Below are 6118 nucleotides of genomic sequence, written 5' to 3' on the forward strand. Positions count from 1 at the left end.
CACTTCTCCATGTCACTCCTCCATGTCTCTCCTCCACATCAACACTCTATGTCACTCCTCCATGTCTCTCCTCCACATCAATCCTCTATGTCACTCCTCCATGTCACTCCTCCATGTCGCTATTCCATGTCACTCCTCTATGTCACTCCTCCATGTCACTCCTCTATGTCACTCCTCAATGTCACTCCTCCATTTCGCTCCTCCATGTCAGTACTCCATGTCGCTACACCAACTCTTTCCTCCATGTCACTCCTCCATGTCACTCCTCCATGTCACTACTCCATATCACTCCTCCATGTCGCTACACCAACTCAATCCTCCTTTACACTCTTTCATGTCACTCATCCAAGTCACTCCTCCATGTCACTTCTATATGTCTTCCATGTCACTCCTCCATGTCCCTCCTCCATGTCACTCCTCCACATCACTCCTCTATATATCTCCTCCATGTCACACCTCCATGTCACTCCTCCATGTCGTTACTCCTTGTCACTCCTCCATGTCGCTACACCAACTCACTCCTCATGTCACTCCTCCATGTCGCTACTCCATGTCACTCCTCCTTGTCACTCCTCCATGTCACTCCTCTATGTCACTTCTAAATGTCTTCCATGTCACTCCTCCATGTCGCTCCTCTATGTCACTCCTCCATGTCACTCCTCCATGTCGCTACTCCATGTCACTCCTCCATGTCCCTACACCAACTCACTCCTCCATGTCACTCCTCCATGTCACTCCCCATGTCGATCCTCCATGCTGCTCCTACATGTTCCTCCTCCGAGTCACTCTAGAATGTCGATCCTCCATGTCACTCCAGAGTGTCACTCCAAAATTTAACTCCAGAATGTCACTCCTCCATGTCCCTCCTCCGTGTCAATCCTCTGTTTCCACCCTCCATGTCACTCCGCCATTTCACTCCAGAATGTCACTCCAAAATGTCACTCCTCCATGTCCATCCTCCATGTCAATCCTCTATTACCATCCTCCATGTCACTCCGCCATTTTACTCCAGAATGTCACTCCAGAATGTCACTCCAGAATGTCCCTCCAGAATGTCCCTCCAGAATGTCACTCCAGAATGTCACTCCTCCAGGTCTGTCCTCCATATCACTACTCCATGTTGCTCTTCCATGTCGTTCCTCCATGTCACTCCTCCATGTTGATCCTCCATTCCTCTCCTCCATTTCACTTCTCCATGTCACTCCAGAATGTCGCTCTTCCAAGTCACTCCTCCATGTCACTCTTCCTTGCTCCTCAATGTCACTCCTCCATGTCACTCCGCCATGTCACTCCTCCTTCTCACTCCTCCATATTACTACTCCATGTCACTCCTCCATGTCGATCCTCCATGTCACTCCTCCATGTAAGTCCTCCATATCAATCCTTCATGTCACTGCTCCATGTCTTCCATGTCACTCCTCCATGTAAGTCCTCCATATCAATCCTTCATTTCATTCCTCCCTATCTTCCTTGTCACTCCTCCATATCACTCCGCCATGTCGCTCCTCCATGTCACTCCTCCCTGTCGCTCCTCCATGTAGATCCTTCATGTTACTCCTACATGTCTCTCCTCCCTGTCACTCCTCCATGTTGATCCTCCATTCCTCTCCTCCATTTCACTTCTCCATGTCACTCCAGAATGTCGCTCTTCCAAGTCACTCCTCCATGTTGATCCTCCATGTCGATCCTCCATGTCACTGCTCCATGTCTTCCATGTCACTCGACCGTGTAGCTCCTCCATGTCACTTCTCCATGTTTATCCTCCATGTCGCTCCTCCTTGCTACTCCATATAACTCCTTCATGTCGTTCTTCCATGTCACTACTCAATGTCGATCCTCCATGTCACTCCTCCATGTCTTCCATGTCACTCCCCCATGTACGTCCTCCAATGTAGCTCCTCCATGTAGATCCTTCATGTTACTCCTATATGTCAATCCTCCATGTCACTGCTCAATGTCGATCCTCCATGTCGCTCCTCCTTGCTCATCCATATCACTCCACCATGTCACTCCAGAATGTCACTCCTCCATGTCCCTCCTCCATGTCACTCCTCCATGTCGCTCCTCCATGTCACTCCTCCCTGTCGCTCCTCCATGTAGATCCTTCATGTTACTCCTACATGTCGCTCCTCCTTGTCACTCCTCCATGTGACTCCCCCATCTCACTCCTCCATGTCGCTCGTCCATGTCACTCCCCCATCTCACTCCTCCATGTCGCTCCTCCATGTAGATCCTTCATGTTACTCCTACATGTCGCTCCTACTTGTCACTCCTCCATGTAACTACTCAATGTCGATCCTCCATGTCACTCCTCCATGTCTTCCATGTCACTCGACCGTGTCGCTCCTCCATGTCACTTCTCCATGTTTATCCTCCATGTCGCTCCTCCTTGCTACTCCATATAACTCCTTCATGTCATTCTTCCATGTCACTACTCAATGTCGATCCTACATGTCACTCCTCCATGTCTTCCATGTCACTCGACAGTGTCGCTCCATGTCACTTCTCCATGTCGATCCTCCATTTCGATCCTTCATGTTGCTCCACCATGTCACTCCTCCATGTCTTCCATGTCACTCCCCCAAGTACGTCCTCCATGTAGCTCCTCCATGTAGATCCTTCATGTTACTCCTATATGTCAATCCTCCATGTCACTGCTCAATGTCGATCCTCCATGTCGCTCCTCCTTGCTCATCCATATCACTCCACCATGTCACTCCAGAATGTCGCTCCTCCATGTCACTCCAGAATGTCGCTCCTCCATGTCCCTCCAGAATTTAAATCCAGAATGTCACTCCTCCATGTCCCTCCTCCATGTCACTCCTCCATGTCGCTCCTCCATGTCACTCCTCCCTGTCGCTCCTCCATGTAGATCCTTCATGTTACTCCTACATGTCGCTCCTCCTTGTCACTCCTCCATGTGACTCCCCCATCTCACTCCTCCATGTCGCTCGTCCATGTCACTCCCCCATCTCACTCCTCCATGTCGCTCCTCCATGTAGATCCTTCATGTTACTCCTACATGTCGCTCCTCCTAGTCACTCCTCCATGTAACTACTCAATGTCGATCCTCCATGTCACTCCTCCATGTTTTCCATGTCACTCGACCGTGTCGCTCCTCCATGTCACTTCTCCATGTTTATCCTCCATGTCGCTCCTCCTTGCTACTCCATATAACTCCTTCATGTCATTCTTCCATGTCACTACTCAATGTCGATCCTACATGTCACTCCTCCATGTCTTCCATGTCACTCGACAGTGTCGCTCCATGTCACTTCTCCATGTCGATCCTCCATTTCGATCCTTCATGTTGCTCCACCATGTCACTCCTCCATGTCTTCCATGTCACTCCCCCAAGTACGTCCTCCATGTAGCTCCTCCTAGTAGATCCTTCATGTTACTCCTATGTTTCAATCCTCCATGTCACTGCTCAATGTCGATCCTCCATGTCGCTCCTCCTTGCTCATCCATATCACTCCACCATGTCACTCCAGAATGTCGCTCCTCATTGTCACTCCAGAATGTCAATCCAGATTTAACTCCAGAATGTCACTCCTCCATGTCGATCATCCATCTCGATATTCCATGTCTCTCCTCCATGTTGCTCCTCCATGTTGCTCCTCCTTGTTGATCCTCCATATCGCTCCGCCATGTCAATCCTTCATGCCACTCATACATTTAGATCCTAAATGTTACTCCTCCATGTCGATCTTCCATGTCGCTCCTACATGTCACTCCAGAATATCGCTCCTTCATGTCACTCCAGAATGTGGCTCAACCATGTCGATCTAGAATGTACCTCGTTGTTGTCAGTCCTCCATGTCGCTCAGCGATGTCGCTCCTCCCTGTAGCTCCTCCATGTCGCTCTTCCATGTCACTCCCCCATCTCACTCCTCCATGTCGCTCCTCCATGTAGATCCTTCATGTTACTCCTACATGTCGCTCCTCCTTGTCACTCCTCCATGTAACTACTCAATGTCGATCCTCCATGTCACTCCTCCATGTCTTCCATGTCACTCGACCGTGTCGCTCCTCCATATAAATTCTCCTTGTTTATCCCCCAGGTCGCTCCTCCTTGCTACTCCATATCACTCCTTCATGTCGTTCTTCCATGTCACTACTCAATGTCGATCCTCCATGTCACTCCTCCATGTCGATACTCCATGTTGCTCCTCAATGTCACTCCTCTATGTCTTCCATGTCACTTCTTCATCTCACTCCTCCATTTCGCTCCTCCATGTAGATCCTTCATGTTACTCCTCCATGTCGCTCCTCCTTGTCACTCCTCCATGTCACTACTCAATGTTGATCTTCCATGTCACTCCACCATGTCGCTCCTCCATGTCACTCCAGAATTACACTCCAGAATTTAATTCCAGATTGTTACTCCTCCATGTCCCTCCTCCATGTCGCTCCTCCATGTCACTCCAGAATGTCACTCCTCCAGGTCCCTCCTCCATGTCACTCCTCCATGTCGATCCTCTATTTCGCTCCTCCATGTCACTCCTCCATGTAACTCCTCCATGTCAATCCTACATGTCACTCCTCCATGTCACTCCACCATGTCGCTCCTCCATGTAACTCCTCCATGTCGATCCTCCATGTCACTCCTCCATGTCTAACTTCCATATCAGTCCTCCATGTCACTGCTACCATGTCGATCCTCCATTTCGATCCTCCATGTTGCTCGTCCACGTCATTCCTCCATGTAACTCGTCCATGTCAATCCTACATGTCACTCCTCCATGTCGATCCTCCATGTCACTCCTCCATGTAGATCCTACATGTTACTCCTCCATGTCGATCTTCCATGTCGCTCCTCCATGTCCCTCCAGATTGTAATTCCTCCATGTCAGTCCTCCAAGTCGCTCCGTGATGTTGCTCCTCATGTAGCTCCTCTATTTAACTCTACTATGTCGCTCCTCCTTGTCACTCCTCCATGTCTATCATCCATTTCACTCCTCTATTTCACTCAAGAATGTCGCTCCTCCTAGTCAATCCTCCATGTTTATCCCCCATGTCGCTCCTCCTTGCTCCTACATGTCACTCCTCCATGTTGTTCTTCCATGTCACTTCAGAATGTCGCTCCTCCATGTCACTCCAGAATATCACTCCAGAATTTAACTCCAGAATGTTACGCCTCCATGTCCCTCCTCCATGTCGCTCCTTAATGTCGATCCTCTATTTCGCTCCTCAATGTCGCTCCTCCATGTCACTTCTCCCATCCTTCCATGTCACTCCTCTATGTAAATCCATGTCAATACTGCATGTCACTCCTCCATGTCGATCTTCCATGTGACTCCTCAATGTCGATCGTCCATATCGCTCCTCCATGTCACTGCTCCATGTCACTAATCCTTGTTGATCCTCCATGTCAGTCCTCCATGTCGCTACTCAATGTCGCTCCTCCATGTCGATCTTCCATGAGACTCCTCCATGTCGATCGTCCATATCGCTCCTCCATGTCACTAATCCTTGTTGATCCTCCATGTCAGTCCTCCATGTCGCTACTCAATGTCGCTCCTCCATGTCGATCCTCAATGTCGCTCCTCCATGTTGATCCTCCATGTCATTCCTCCATGAAGATCCGACATGTTACTCCAGAATGTCGCTCCTCTATTTAACTCTACTATGTCGCTCCTCCTTGTTACTCCTCCATGTCGATCATCCATTTCGCTCCTCTATTTCACTCCTCCATTTCACTCCAGAATGTCGCTCCTCCAAGTCACTCCTCCATGTTTATCCCCCATGTCGCTCCTCCTTGCTCCTCCATATCACTCCTCCATGTCTTTCTTCCATGTCACTCCAGAATGTCGCTCCTCCATGTCACTCTAGAATGTCACTACAGAATTTAACTCCAGAATGTTACGCCTCCATGTCCCTCCTCCGTGTCGCTCCTCAATGTCACTCCAGAATGTCCCTCCAGAATGTAACTCCAGAATGTCACTCCTCCTTGTCCCTCCTCCATGTCACTCCTCCCTTCCTTCCATGTCACTCCTCTATGTAACTACTCCATGTCAATACTACATGTCACTCCTCCATGTCTTTCCTCCATGTCACTCCGCCATGTCGCTCCTCCATGTCACTCCAGAATGTCGCTCCTCCATGTCACTCCAGA

This window comes from Sebastes fasciatus, chromosome 19 (genome assembly GCF_043250625.1).
Source record: "Sebastes fasciatus isolate fSebFas1 chromosome 19, fSebFas1.pri, whole genome shotgun sequence".
NCBI classification, from domain to species: Eukaryota; Metazoa; Chordata; class Actinopteri; order Perciformes; family Sebastidae; genus Sebastes; species Sebastes fasciatus.